The sequence below is a fragment of the Nyctereutes procyonoides genome, unplaced genomic scaffold (genome assembly GCF_905146905.1).
Source record: "Nyctereutes procyonoides isolate TBG_1078 unplaced genomic scaffold, NYPRO_anot_genome, whole genome shotgun sequence".
Lineage (NCBI taxonomy): Eukaryota > Metazoa > Chordata > Mammalia > Carnivora > Canidae > Nyctereutes > Nyctereutes procyonoides.
This window is the reverse complement of record NW_026575020.1, coordinates 50,212,412-50,228,449: the sequence shown is the minus strand read 5'-3', so window position 1 is coordinate 50,228,449 and position 16,038 is coordinate 50,212,412. Positions and strand designations below refer to the sequence as shown.

Below are 16,038 nucleotides of genomic sequence, written 5' to 3'. Positions count from 1 at the left end.
TCCATTTTCCTTACTGAAGAAAAAACACACAGATCAAGTCAAATCTTCTTTTTTAGCCTTTACATTATTCTCTTAGGTAAATAAATCATTTCTGTGTTTATAAAGACCTCCACAGGCTTGTATCTCTGCACCCTCTCTTATACTGCATGCTAGTTAAGCCTATCTTCCCACCTTTTCCCTTGAAGATAGCAGGTAACTCCAAGCCCTCAATGTTTTCTCGTCAGCACTTTATAGTTTGCGGTGCAACAAGTATCACTTTCCATTCGATGCTCTTTAATTATTTATTTTGTTGTCTCTCAGGATAATTGTTGATTTTTTTTAAAGATTTTATTTATTTATTCATGAGAGACACAGAGAGAGGCAGAGAGGTAGGCAGAGGGAGAAGCAGGCTTCCCGTAGGGACTCGATGTGGGACTCGATCCCAGGACCCCGGATCATGCCCTGAGCCAAGGGCAGAAGCTCAACCACTGAGCCACCCAGGTGTCCCTAATTGTTGATTTCTTTTTTTTTTTTTAATTTTTTTTTATTTTTATTTATTTATGATAGTCACACACACACACAGAGAGGCAGAGACACAGGCAGAGGGAGAAGCAGGCTCCATGCACCGGAAGCCCGACGTGGGATTCGATCCCGGATCTCCAGGATCGCGCCCTGGGCCAAAGGCAGGCGCTAAACCACTGCGCCACCCAGGGATCCCCTAATTGTTGATTTCTTTACCTTTATTTTTAAACCGGCAAAGCTGGGGTTCTTGCTAAGCAAGAATACCAGGCACTGGATACATACTGTGGGTTGGTTGAGTTTTTTAAATATCAAATTTGGCTAGGTATTCTTTACATATTAATCTCCTTGACTAATTTTCCTGTAATAAAACTAAAACTATCATAAACAAATTGAAACTACCTCTATTTTTTTTAAAAGATTATTTATTTATTTACTTGAGAGAGAGCAGAGAGAGCATGTGAGTTGCGTGGGGGACCAGAGGGAGAGGAAGAAGCAGACTCTCCACCGAGCAGGGAGCCCGATGTAGGGCTCCATCCCAGGACTCTGAGATCATGACCTGAACAGAAGGCAGATGCACAACTCATTGAACCACCCAAGTGCCCCTAAAACTACCTTTCAAAGTCGTTTTCATCTCCAACCTTCCACTGGTCATTAATTCATCATTTCCCTAAGCTATTTAATAACAATCTGAGCCACATTTGAGATGGTAGTTTGGAATTCTATTGCTGAAGACGCCAAGATTGTCTTTCTACGTTGTCACTCAAGGCTGTGTTTCTTTATTTGTCTGGCCTTATTCTAGAAAAAGATTCTAATTTGAAACTCTTCTAAATTATACCTAACTTAAACCCTGAATTTAGAAACCACATCCCTTCTCTTGGCACTTTCTTTTTAACTTGGAGAAATGGTAAATGTTTAAAAACAAGAAATTACAAAGAGGGCTTAATAGTAACAATTTAAAACTGGTATATCTCATTTTCAGTGTATTGATGATCATGTAAGATAATGTCCTAATGTGACATCAGGAAAAAGGTAGCAAGCGTAAGTTTCTTTTTCTACATTAAATACTGTCAAAATTCTGATCACCATTTATTTTGTTCAGCTAAGGCAACTTGTTTAAGTCTCAGTCTATGACTTCTATGATCTATGTATTCCCCTATGATTTATCTGTCTAAAAATCTATTAATGAGATATGGGGATTCGAGTTGCCGTCATGACAACCAAGCAGTTTGGCTTGTTTGCTATTTCCTAGATACAGAGGCTCAGAAAGGAACATCTTCCCTGCAGCTGCTTTAGTACTGGGACCTGGTAACTATGGAAATTTAGATTGAGATTTATGTGGCTAAATTGTTTAAAAGGTACACAAAAACTGATAAATAGCTGGCTCAGAAGCACAGTGAAATATGTTATGGCCAATATATTTTTCCGTAACAGTCTTTTTATTTAACTGTCTTAGTGTTCTCTCTATATAATTCCCCAAACCATATCATATAGTTTTATGATCCATCCTATAAGAAGAATTTAGTATCTTCTCTTCCTTGTGTTAGGTAGATTTTGCTGAGTGAGTGGTGATATCTTGTGGGGATAATACTGACAATAATATTTGCATACTCTTGTATGTGTGCTTTCTCATCCTTAGTTATCAACAACATGTACCACACAGTATGATGCAGAAGATCTGGAAATTCAAACTGATAATAGGAAAAAAAACTCTTGATCCTAGAGATTTGCAGTTTAATTGAAGAGACTGTACCTAAGTAAAATGATGTGAACAAGACGAGAACATGTGTGCAGTTGCAATGAAAGGGGGATCATTCTGTTGGGGGGAGGGGACGAGTTTCAGAGAACTGGGTTTTGGTCTTGAAACGAGTAGAAGCACCAGCAGACAGAATGAATAACGGAGAATCTTATAAGAAATAAGCTTAGGAAGCAAATGCCTTGCATAGTCCTAGAAAAGATTGAGGAGACTTCTTGAAATCAGAGCAGGTTGAGGCCAATAGTGAGAAGTACAACTGCAGCACTGTGAGGTGATTATGTGTTTCAGTTACACATTTTTACCAAGTTTATTTATCTTTGACCTCCATCCATGTACTTGCCCACAAATCCTAGGCCATTGGGAATTCATTCTTTTGAATTTGTAACATGTCCTAGATATTTCCAAAGAGAAAGAATACATGGTTGGATAGTTTTTATTACCTCCCTGCTTCAGTTTTCCTGCATAGTTTCTAGGACATTCTATTTCCCCCTCGCTGCACATCCACTGCCAGATTTTAATCATTACGGATTCTGCTAAACCTCTTTGAATTTCTCACTTAATCCATATTCGGTAGGATAAATAAAACCCGATACCTTGATTTTTCTTTTCTTTTCTTTCTTTTTTTTTTTTTTGTAGAATTTAGCAGTGACAGTTGGAGAGATTTGGTTTAGATTTGAGAAGCAGAAAAACAAAGATATGTAAAAATACATGATGTACACAGGGTTAACGGAATTTTTTAAAAAAGTCTTTAAACAGTTACATTCCCCAAAGTAAAGAACTGTGCAGGAAATGTGACCATACAGACATCTGGAGAGGAAAATCTGTAACGCTAACTTTGAGCTTTTCTTTCCTTTATAATAACTTCTGGCTACCATTTAGGTCACTTTGGGCAATAAAATCCAAAACATCGGTTTATATTTTTAGCAAAAATAAGTGCGGTTTAGAATCTGCCACAGATGCCTGTGTGTCAGGCCATTTGGAAAATTCAGGGTCCGCCGCCACATTCCCAGGCTCTCCTGGGGACACTTCAGAAACTAAAAGCATCCTCAGCATCCAGATGTCTCAGGTCGGTGTCTGATGCGGGAGCGAGGTAGCAGGTGGGGGAGAATGAGGACGCTGCAACCCAGGCGCTGCAGGGGCAGCGGAGAGAATCTAAATGCAGTCCTGGGAGAGGACCGCTCAAAGCCCGGCCAACGGGCAAGAAAGGGTTCCTAAAAGTAGGCGCCACGGGAGAGGCGGGCCAAGGTCACACGCTAGGAGGCCGCAGCATTTGGACTCAAACCCGAGCCCCTGACTTCAGGCCGGTGGTTTTTGCCTGTGCCTCCGGGGAGAGCATGCCGAGGTCTCCGCGGGCCATGCGGATGCCCGGCTCCAGGGCCTGGCTGGGGTACAAGCACCCCGGCTCTGCGGCTGGGCACGCGCTGGGGGGGGGGGGGGCGTTGGGCCGGCCTCAGCGCGCCCCCGCTCGCCCCGCCCCCTCGGAGCCCCGCCCCTCGGAGCCCCGCCCCCAGGAGCGCCGCCCTCGCGGGCGCGTGGGCCCCTCAGCCTGCGCCGGGCGCGGGCGTCCGCAGCGCCCCGCCCCCTCGGAGCCCCGCCCCCTGGAGCCCCGCCCCCAGATGCGCCGGCTTCGCAGTCGCGTGGGCCCCTCAGTCTGCGCCGGGCGCGAGCTCATGCCCAGCGCCCCGCCCCCTCGGAGCCCCGCCCCCTCGGAGCCCCGCCCCCTCGGAGCCCCGCCCCCTCGGAGCCCCGCCCCCAGGTGCGTGCAGCAGCGGCGGAGCGCGGCCCCGGTCGCTGCGCGCTCCCCGGGCTGGCGCTGCGGCTCTGGGGCGCCCCGGGCCGGCCGACGGGGGCGCGCACGCGCGGGGCCGCGCCCTCTCACACACACACACAGACACACACGCACACTCTCGGGTCGCCGAGCTCCGTCACCCGCGCGGAGCGTCTCCCCAGGCGGAGCGCGTCCCGGCCTGACCGCGCTGCGGCTCGGCCCTGAGGTGATCCCGGAGCGGGGCGGGGGTTGGAGGGCAGCGGCGCCGCCCCTGCGGGCGGGGGGGCGGAGGCGCGGCCGGCGACGGGGAGGGCGCCGAGGGGGCGGCGGGGCGGGGGTCGCGCGCGGGCGGCCTCGCGGGGCGGGCGGGGCTGTGCGAGGACGTTTCCGTCCGGGCGCCCCCCGCCGTCGCCCCCCCCCCCCCCGAGCTCGGGTCACTGCCCGGGGCGCTCTTCCCTGCGTGTGAGGAGACTTTGGGTGACAGGAGGGCGCGCGGGTCTCGCCACACACGGTCTGAGGGGAAATGCCCCGATTCCTCAAACGCGGGGGAGAGCTGGGGCGTGAAACAGATTAGCGCGTCCCCGAGAGCGGGTCCGGCAGCGGCGAGCCGGGTCCGGGGTCCGGGGTCCGGGGTCCGGGTTGGAGGCGCCGGCAGCTCCGGGGCGGGGGGGGGCTGCTGTGCTCCGAGCTAACGTGTCGTGTTTGTTCCTGAGAGACGCCGGCGGACGTGGAAGCGGCTCCCGGGGCGCGTGTGGCGCGGGCCTCGTCCCGGCCGCGGGGTCACGCCCTGAGCCCCCGCCCCCCAAGTGCCCTAACGTGCGCCTTCTGGAACAAATGAAGCCTGAAAGGATGTAGGTGGACACGTGCATCTGGGGAGGACGTTCCCAAGGGCCGGGCGGGGAGGGGGGAGGTGCTGCCCCCCCCCCCCGCCCACCCCCCGACTCTGAGCCGGGCGCCCAGGTACCTCACCTGATCCTGACGCTGCCACCCGTGAGCTCGGGCGCAGGTGGAAAATGGGTCACGGAGAGGCTGAGGCACCCACGAGGGTCTCAACTAACAAAAAGGCGGGATGGGGATTCCAGCCCAGGGATGCCTGACTGACTCTCCATTCTGCTGCTGGCTTTACCCGCAGCCGTATTTTTTTTTTTTTTTAAGATTTTTCTTTATTCATGAGAGACACTGAGAGCGAGGAGAGAGGCAGAGACACAGGCAGAGGGAGAAGCAGGCTCCCTGCAGGGAGCCCCATGTGGGACTCGATCCCAGGTCCTGGGATCACGCCCTGGGCCGAAGGCAGATAGAGCCTCAACCGCTGAGCCCGCCCGCCCCCAGGGCTTCTCTCCGCTGCTGCCGCATTTTGTGTCTGCCCAGGGGAGCGTTAGAAGGGGCATCTTCAGAGAACATAGGCAGTTCAGGCTCCTGGGGTTGTTTGGGTTGAGATCAAACTGAAAAAGGCAGTAATCCCTGACTATGTGCTTGTTGGAGTCTGTTTCCCTTTAAACGGGGTTTGGGATAAGGAATTCTTAACAGTCAGGGTCAGAGCAGCTTTATTCACATTTTACGTGCTTGTCTGAATGTCTCTTGGATTCCAGATACTGTGTGGGAAGAGTACCAAGAAGAATACAGTTTTGATGATCTCTGCCCGTGGGTTAGTGGAGAGGATGATCATATAAAATAATTTTGTTCATAGTCTACTACATCATAATCTTTGCCAGCACCCGAATTAATTCGATTAAAATGGTGATAAGCTCAAGCTTTTAGGAACCTATTCTATGTAAGAAAAGGGATGGGATGCCTGGTTATGTGGGTACCATTGCACTGTTTTCCCATTCAACAACAACAAAATGGTCCTAAAATTCAGGTTAAATCATGTTGACTTTTTTTTTTTATTATTATTATTGCATTATTTCAGTAGATTTTAAAACATAGGAAGAGAGTATTTATGACTTACCCTGTTAAGCTAAATTTTAAAGGGCTTTTATTACTTAAGAAACTGGCGATGTAATTTGGCAGGACTTTCTTTCAAGTCATCAGCCAAATATATTCTTTTTTTAAAAAATATATTTTTTAAAGATGTTATTTATTTATTCATGAGAGACACAGAGAGAGAGAGAGAGGCAGAGACACAGGCAGAGGGAGAAGCAGGCTCCTCGCAGGGAGCCCAGGGTGGGACTCAGTCCCGGGAGCCCGGGATCACAGCCTGAGCCGAAGGCAGACACTCAACCGCTGAGCCACCCAGGTCCCAGCCAAATATATTCTTAACCTCTTCTTCCAAAAAATAAACTTTAAGTACCAGTTTTTGTTGAAAGCTTTTATGTTCAGATTTTTAGCAAAAACGGTCATCAGGTTACCCAGATGGTATATTGTTAAAATATTAGGCATAATTGTAGGTAGAGAGATAAGAAGGATAGTGGGACATTTGGAAATTTCTTCTGATTGCTTCAGTTTTTTCAGTGAAGTAGGAATCAAAGGTTTTCATTTGAGTGTGCTGTTGCTGGTAGCAGTGGGTCGAGGTTTGGGGATTGGGAGAATGAATGGACGAATGAACTATATGATAGCCAGGCAATTAAACAATTATTCTTAGGGTATGAAAAACAAGGTAGAGGAAATAAAGGGTGCTGTATATAGGTGCACAAAGTAAAGTGTCTAATCAAATTTTGCCTACTAGATATTTTACAACCCATCTCCAGTGCCTGTCTTTACAGTGTCATCTAGAACATACATCTGCCCCCTTTGCCCCAGTTCACTTTGCCCATGCCTCAGCCCCTTTTAGGATTCTAGCTTTCCCATTCTTTTCTCTCTGCCTGAAATTTCCATTCCATTTTTTCTCCAGTTGAACTTTAACTACATTATATTAAATTTTATCTATCTGCAAAGTCATCGTCTATTTTTTCCCCATTATGTTGGATGTATAAATTTCTTAGTGAATGTTAAAATGAATGTGCCACTTTTCTTCCTTCTCCCTCCTTTAATCTATAACGGGGCTCAGCAAACTTTCTGTAAAGAGCCAGGTAGCAAATATTTTAGGTTTTGTGGACCATATGGTCTCTGTATCAATTAACTCTGCCATTGTAGCACAAAAGCAGTCATGGACAATACAGCCCTGAGTGAGCACAGCTATGTTCGAATAGCACTTTATTTATATCATGAAATTTGAATTTTATGTAATTTTTACATGTCACAAATAGTCTTTGATGCCCCTTTTCCATAGCCATTTAATAATGTGAAAAACACTTTTAACTCACGGGCTGTACAAAACAGGCTCCACCCTGGACTTTGCTCCTACCTCCTTCATGGTAGTTGGCAGACCTTTCTTCTATAAGGACTCTAAGGAAAAAAAAATATATATATATATATATATATATATACACATGGACTCTTAGCAAACTCTGGTGAAGGAATTTGCAGTAAGAGGATATTGGTTATATTACCATTGGTGGTGGAGAAGCAAAGATAAAGCAATCTTTTTGGTTAAGGATCTCATGGTGAAGTCCAAGATTAAGATGTAAAATAATGATGAAGACACAGTATGAAAACTGCAGTTATTTATTGGATATGGATGTGATATCCATAAGAAAGTAGTGATAATCATCTCTGCTTGGAGGACTAGGAGTAACCTCTGACACTTATCTGTTAGAGATAGGGAACATTTTCAGTAAAGAGCCTTTCCAAAAATCTGAGAAGCTTGCTAAAAAGGTGACAGACCACATCTCTTACCAGGATGACTCAGTTTCTTTATTTTATAGGATATAATCTTGATTCATTTCTCTCAGAAGTAAAACTAATACATTTCAAATAATTTCTAACTATTTCTAACAGTCATGAACATTTTTTATTGCTTTGAGAAGGGTAGAATATATTTCACAGTGGGTATAATGTAATCAATATTTTTAAAATAAACTAATGAATATTTGATATTGAATACTGGATTATATCACTTTTAGTCTTTAAGTCAATTATCAATACCTTAGAAAAGAGAGATGGGCTTTAGTTGGCTTTGAATTTTCTTTCAATTTATAGATTGAGTATGTATTGTTTTTATCTAGGCAAGTTAAATATTTGATTAAACCTTTAGTGATACTGGATGTTTAAAACTTACCTAATTATTATTTAAAAGCTCTGCAAGGGGCAGCCCCAGTGACACCACTGGCAGCCCAAGGCATGATCTTAGAGTCCTGGGATCAAGTCCCACATCAGGCTCCCTGCATGGAGCCTGTTTCTCCCTCTGCCTGTGTCTCTGCCTCTGTCTCTCCTTGTGTGTCTATCATGAATAAATAAAATAAAATCTTTAAAAAAAATAAATAAAAGCTCCAACCTTAATGCATTCCCCAGGTATGCTATGGAGCAACGGAAAGTAACTTTTAACTTTTAAAATGTTTAAATATAATTGTATACTCTTATTTCTGTGTTGTAGTCACTGTTTTTAGTAGTGAAGAATTGGCTTTGTTAGACAGTGTTAAAGATACTAGACTGTTAAGTCTTTGTCTTGGAACTATATCAGGTATTATGTTTTCCAAAACATGTGATTTGTTAAAAACATGCCAGTGGAAGTTTTATTGTATTTCAGTTGTTAGCTTGTGCTTTCAAGGATCGTCTTCTAGTATATGCTGCAAAAGAGAAAGTCCTATGTGTTGTCTACTCACAAAGCTCCTTTTGATGTTATGTGGTCCTCTCCACCATTTCCAGCTCTGTCATGGCTTTCATGAACTCCATCACTAGTGAGTGAACTCTTAGGTGTTTGTGTTATCCTGTTCCCACTTACTGTGTCAAATGTGGGGCTGGCTAAACATCCTTTCTTGCCTTTTCCTTTTATTCTTTTGAGTGCCTTTATAGAGCTATAAAGTTTGAGATAATTAATGAGAATTATAGTGCAAAAGTAGACATTTAGGGCAGCCCTGGTGGCTTAGCGGTTTAGTGCTGCCTTCAGCCCAGGGCGTGATCCTGGAGCCCCGGGATCGAGTCCCACCATCAGGCTCCCTGCATGGAGCCTGCTTCTCCCTCTGCCTGTGTCTCTGCCTCTCTCTCTCTCTGTCTCTCTGTCTCTCATGAATAAGTACAATCTTAAAAAAAAAAAAAAAAAAAAGAAGACATTTTGAGCCTTCTGCTAAATAGGGCTTTTCTTATGGCTCAAGAGAAGGCACCTGATAAGTTAACTCTTCACAGATCTCCCCTTGCTGGCCACACCTCATTTCTAACTTTGCAGCCTTGTTTTCAGTTGCACGTTTCTGTCAAAGCATCACTTTCATATCACCTCTGCTTAAACCACCCTTCTTCCAGGAAACCTCATTCACCTACCTGTAGGAGTTGGTCTCATTTCAGATACATCTTTATCTTTGGCTTCAGTATAGAAAGTGCTCCTTTCCCACATCTTTCCTGCACTCTAATTTCCCATTCAAAACTCTACAGAAGAGTGGAGAATGAGGGTGAGAAGAAGGGACTTTTGTGATTACCCTACCAGGATGAGTCACAGGCACCCCTTTCTTACTCTTTCTTTTTTGTTTCTCTCTTCTTCCCAAAGGGCAGACATTCACAGAGCCAATATGGTTTGGGCACTGGAAGAGGAAGCAAAATATTTTCCTAAACACCCATAATTTGCAAGGAATCTTTTACAGTAGAGTTAGTACCTCACATTATTATGCAGAGCAGACATTGCCTGATTTATCCCCATGGCCCATATCATTTGGGCCTGCTTGGAAACTGTGGTTGTGGGGTTAAGGAGGACAAATAGGTTCACTGTTGTGTCTGTTTACAAAAACCCGTCCTTAGCTTTGAAAGTACTGTTCAGATGAACATTAAGCTAAAAAGTTTATGAAAAATCAATGTTAAGAATGTTTCATTTTTTAAAACAGCTAAACTGGTTGTTTCATGTCACGAAGGAAACAGCCAATTGGATTTTCTTTTTTTAAGATGTTTTAATAAGTTGCATAAATAGAGGTTCAAGGTTACTGAAATTTAACATTTTCACATGATTGGACTAGAGCTTGTGAACATAAGAAACATTACTTTGTTTAGGTCAGTGTCATGAGCACGCTCTGAAGGCGCACACACAAGTTGGGTCTTTCCACAATGTCTGCTTTAGTCAGTCATAAAGCAAGGTTAACGTTATATAAAGTGGTTACAGGATCCCACACTCAGTGACATTTTACCATGTGATTAACTTGGCTTCTTACTCAGAGCACAAAGCAGAACATAAGACAATTCACAGAGGGTAGGAAGTTAACAAAGAACCAAACATGAAGTCCGTATGTAGGCTCACAGTTGAGATAAGGCATTGGTCCTCTCTGGGTCAGCTCTCTGCACTTAATGCTTGCTGTGTTTGAGCATTGAAGGTTCTCGATTCCATTTGGAGATCGGTCGGACAGAACCTTTGGTAGCAACCGCCTTTTTAAGTGGTCAGACGTAAGGGGTCATCTGAAGAATTTGACAGTTTGCTGCAAAAATCCTCCCTTTTTAAAGGGATTTAATCATTCTTGGGCCTTCACAGACCTCCTCTGCTTCTGCTTGTTAGCAATTCTGGAGTGTTGTCAGTGAGTGCTGATCTTGGTGATACCCCGTAGCTGCAGTCAGTACCCTTAATTGATCATGATATTGTTTGACACAGGCCCTTGCATGACATAAATGACTCCATCTTGCTTTCTACGGTTAGTCATGTGATCCATTTATATGATTTCTTAACACATTTCTTAATCGTTTTTGGCTTTTCTCACTTTTACCATTCATCCATTCTGGGAGATTTCTTCAGTGCTTTCTCACTGATTTGTTTGTGGGGCTGTTCGCCCCATCTACTGAGAATTTTTTTCTATGAGTCTGTTTCATTTCCAGGTTCTATAGGTAGGTTTTTCTTAATTGCTTGTTTGTTTCATGAATATGATATTCTTTGTTGTCCTTTTGAAGATATTAGTTATACTGATTTTATATACAATAGGTCTCAAAGTGTATAATTACTTGCCATAACAGACACCATTTTCATATATTAATTTTTATTTACATATATTAATTCTTTTAGTCATTCTAGTAAGCCAAGCAAGTGAATACTATTATTATTTCATTGACAAATGAGAGAACATAGAAAAATTAAATAACTTGCCCAAAGTCTCAAAACTAGTAAGTGGCAGAGGCTGGATTCGTGTTTAATTGGTTTACCTCCAGAGGTCACACGCTTATATTAACATTATTAGTTTTTGGGGTTGTTGACTTTGGTGTCTCCTCCTGGTATTTGTTTTGGTGTGAATGTTTACTGATTCCAGTTTCCTTCGGCATGTCTGAAGATGTTGCTTGGATTTATGATAGCCTATTGTTTTTTCACTGTGTGTACTGGGGTGGAGAATAGTGCCAGCCTGCTGAAAATCAGCAGCCATCTACAGGCTTTCACTGCCTCTCAGTTTAAATACAGACACCTACTCTTCCAGACGTAGATGAAGAGGTTAATTTGGGATTTTACCTGGTAAGTTAACCTCTTCTTAAAAAGGTATTATTTTAATTCAAAATAGAAATATAGATGCAGTATTTCCTTTTTTGTGAATATTAAAACAGCTGCTAGCTCCATTTATGTTTCTGTTGATTTTGAATCCTTTTTGGCGGAGAGGGGTGACAGATGATGATGGATCAATTCAGCCTCAGATTGATGAGATTATCTAGCCAATAAGTAGGAAGTATTCTATGAGAGACCTGGATAAAATGCAATATAGGACCATGTGACTAAGGAAAAGGATGAAGACAGAAAAATCTGCCTAAAGAATAGGGAGCTTAGGAGCAGAAGGAAAACAGCATGAAAGCATCTTTTGCTTATGAAGGGATTTTGTGCTTTGGAGGAAAGGACATGAAACAGAATTGAATGGACACCAAAGTGACTTCTTTGATTAGTCATGGTGTGTTATCTTCTATAGAAACATTTCCCTATTAATATTATTTTAAAGCAACTTAAAGAATTTAGTGGTTCTTAACTTTTTTATCTGCCCCTAGGCATTCCAAATGGTATCAGTGGAATTCTTTACTTAGTAGGGAGGGGAGTGAACAGGTTTTTAACATTCCCCTTACTGTGCTTACTTTGAAAATCACTGTTGTCCTTAATGAATACTCTAACCGTGGAGTTAAGAACACATTATACTGATATATTAGTTAAGTGTTTTTAGTTGTGAGAAACAGAATCTGATTCTCTAGCTTATGTGAAAATAAAATATATTGAGTGGATAAAGGGCATTTCACATAATCTAAGGAAGAAAAACCAAGTTGGGGGCACAGGAGATAACCTACTATAGGGGAAAGCTTAGGACCAAGAGTGCATGAACTTTTTTTTTTTTAAAGTAAGCTCTATGCCCAACATGGAACTCAAATTCAGACTGGCTTGCTCTTCCCACTGAGCAACCAGGCACTCCTGAGTTTACTTTCTTAAATGTTTCCATTAATGAACTGTTGACATGACTCCCAGTCACCTGATCTCTTGGTTAAAAATTTCATACTTTTCATAATTTTCAGGAGAAAATTTAATTGATATAAATCAGGGGTAGCCTTAGAGGTGGTGGTAGGTGGTGATGACAATGGTTTGTCTGTCTCTTGCCATGGTGAGAGGGTAGAGGGTGATGTTTTTGGAGTAGTGTTGGGATCCAGAGCCAACAGCCAAGAAAGAACTATAGAGACGTCTTTGGTGCAAAAAGATGGTTTTATCAAAGTATGGGGATAAGACCTGAGGGCAGGAATTGCTGCTGCTTTTGGGATTGTGAGGGGGATATACTTTGGGGTTGGGGAAGTAAAGATGGGGAAGATTCAGAAGGATTTTCATATGCTAAAGAAGACTCACAGGATGGTGGAGGCCTGGCTATTAACTGAGATAGTTTTTCCCCTCTAGTATGGCATTAAGGTTAAGATAGTTGGGAGCTTCCTGGAGGAACTTATGCTCTGCCTGCCTCAAATTATTTGTCAGTGGGCTGTGGGTTATGAGGACATTTAATTTTATCTGCACTTCACTCTGCCTTTGTTTACCATATCAGAGGTTAAAAGTAAATTTTGCTGTAAAAAGCCCTGACTAGTGGTGGAGTGGGTACACGTATTGATGAACTTTGGATAAGCCTGTTAAACATAAAACCCTGAGTTCAGGAAGTAGTTCTCAAGGAGGAAGAACATTTATGAGTCCATAAGCACCTTTATGAGGGGCCTATTTTCTGAAAATGAAGACTTAAGCATGCAGCATTCAATTTGAATGAATAATTTATTGGTACCCACTAAATCAATGTGTTTGGGCAGATAATGAGAATGTTCTTGGTGTACTGGTTAATGTTTCTCTTGTGTTGTAGTAAATCATCCTTGAATGAGTGTAATTTTTCTTTTTTCTTTGTTCCTTTTTTGGCCTAGAGATGATTATCATCAGTTCTTTACAGAATCTGATATGATATGAATGAGGCTGTTGGGAGAATTTATTTTCAACGTATCTTCCATTCTTGACTCCTTTATTAGTTCTGCTGTTTTTAATTTACTTATTTAATATATTCTACAGTATGTCTAATTGTGTAATTAAAATTTATTTTTTATTTTTTATTTTTTATTTATTTATTTATGATAGTCACAGAGAGAGAGAGAGAGAGAGGCAGAGACACAGGCAGAGGGAGAAACAGGCTCCATGCACAGGGAGCCCGACGTGGGATTCGATCCCAGGTCTCCAGGATCGCACCTTGGACCAAAGGCAGGCGCTAAACTGCTGTGCCACCCAGGGATCCCTCCCTTGTTTTTTTCAAGCTGCCCTCTCAATACCCTTTGGTGTGTAGAGTCTAGATTACGGAGATAAGCAAACTGGAATAAAGACCACAGAGATTGCAGTTTAGACTCTGGCCACTTCTATTGAGTTTAATATAACCTCTGAAAAATTGAGATAGCTCCAGCAGAGGTCCACCGGCAGAAAGAGCTCCAAGGACCTTCAAGGGTAAAGATAGTCTTGATAAGGGATACTGGACCTGTGACAATGATTTAGGGCATACTGTTTTTGTTTTTGTTTTAAGATTTTATTTATTTGAGAGAGAACATGAGTTAAAGGAGGGACAGAGGGTCAAGTAGACTCTCCATTGAGCAAGGAGCCAGCCTTGGAGCTCAATCTGGAGATCCTGACCTGAGCTGAATTCAGACACTTAACCAACTGAGCCACCCAGGTGCCCCTACATCATACTGTTTAAAAAAAAAAAAAGTGAAATTTGTTTCCTTCACTTCAAAGTAAAATTACCCTTACTCCTTAAGCAGTTTTTCTCTATCCTCTCCTCAGTCTGTGCAAGCACTAACCTCCATTTCATTTCTATGGCTTTATATATTCTGGAAATTTCATATAAATAGAATCACATAATATTTGATCTTTGCGTCTGGCTTCTTTCATTAAGCATAATGATTTGGAGTTTCATCCTTATAGCATATATCAGTACTTTATGCATTTTTATGGCTGAATAATATTTAATTCTGTGTGCGTGTGTGTATGTTGCAATTTGTTTATCTATTCATCTGTTTATGGACATTTGGACTGTTTCTACCTTTGGCAATTATGAATAGTGCTGCAATGAACCTGCCTGAGCAGACACTTGTTTGATTCCCTGTTTTCAGTTTTTTGGTGTATATACCTAGAAGTGTTCTTTTGGGTGAGTGTGTGTGTGTGTGTGTGTGTGTATGGAATAGTGGGGCGATATGGTAATTCTGTGCTTAACTTTTTGAGGAGCCGACAAACTTTTTAGCAGCTGAACCAGCACTCCCACTAGCTGTGTAGGAGTTTTCTAGTTTTGCCATAGAATTTCTTATGAGAAATCTGCTCTCATTCAAGTCATTCATTATTCCTGTATAGGTAATGTGTGGTTGTTCTGTGAGTGCTTTCAAGATTTTTTAGTCTTTAATTTTTAATGGTTTGATTATGATGTGTATGGATATGGATTTCCTCTGATTGATACTGTTTGGGATTCATTAAGCTTCTTGGAACTTGTAGATTTTGTATCTGTTGCCCAAAATATTTTTTTATCACTAACAGTCTTTCTTCTCTCCTTTCTGGAACTCTGATAAGGAATGTTAGACCTTTGTTATTGTCCATCGTTCTCTTAGGCACTGTTAATTTTTTTAAAAACCTGTTTTCTCTCTGTGGTCTGGATTGGGTAGCTTCTATTAGTCTGTAAAATTCACGGACTTTTTCTGTTATCTCTGTTGAGCCCATTCCATGGGTTTTATTTGTTACTCATTTTCTGTTCTTAAAGTTTCTATTTGGTGTTCCTTTACATCTTTTTTTTTTTAATTTTTCATTATTTTCAAGAGTGTTTACCATTGTTTGTTGGAATACTTTTTAAGTATGTACTTTAAAGTTTTCGTCTGAATACTCCAGAGTCTGTCGTCTTGACATTGCCATCTGTTGATTTTTCTTTTCTTAATAGAGGTGATATTTTTCACAAACTTCTCTTTCTGAGTTGTTTTGGATTGAGACTGGGTTTTGTTTTGATTATATGGGGAGTGTTGATACTTTCTTCTAGCATGCTGTCATCCTGGTTAGGTTCAGGTCACAGGTTTCATCCGCATTCTTTGAGCTGTGGATCTAATTTCAGTTTAGTTTTCAAAAGCCTTTTTTTTAAAAAAAGATTTTATTTATTTGAGAGAGAGAGAACGAATAGTGGGGAGGGGCAGAGGGAGAGATAGAGAGAGAAAGTGAGCAGATGCCTCGCTGAGCGGGAAGCCTTGATGCAGGTCTCAATTCAGGCCCTGGAGATCGTGACCTGAGCCAAAGGCAGATGCTTAACCGCCTGAGCTGCCCAGGTGCTGCCCCTCAGCTTAGTTTTCAAAAACCCTTGTAGAACAATTTGGATCTGTCCTGTGTATGCCACCTGATGATTGGTCTGGATCTGGCAGTAGTCTGTCTTTTAGTTTAGTTCCTCAGGTCTTTGGTACACAGAATAGGATTAGATCCATTTGTGCCCAGCTTGGGAGTTAGTCCTGGAATTAATGAGCAACTTTATTATGTTGCTTTCCTGAGCTCTTCTTTTTATTTGCTTTCCCTTTACTACTTTCGAATTCC

General features: G+C 42.5%; 1 protein-coding gene across 2 annotated transcripts in view; it reads left to right on the top strand.

The window, feature by feature from the left end:
* Positions 1-4,100: 4,100 nt before the first annotated feature.
* The window catches only part of ABCA5 (ATP binding cassette subfamily A member 5), a 70,322-nt gene continuing 58,384 nt past the window's right edge, over positions 4,101-16,038 (top strand). Inside the window, exon 1 of one of the 2 annotated variants that reach the window (XM_055334616.1) lies at positions 4,101-4,248. The gene's annotated coding sequence lies outside the window, so the exon portion shown is untranslated. Of the gene's footprint in view, positions 4,249-4,811; positions 4,874-16,038 lie in introns of those variants that run through there. The other variant, XM_055334627.1, reaches the window with a different exon arrangement.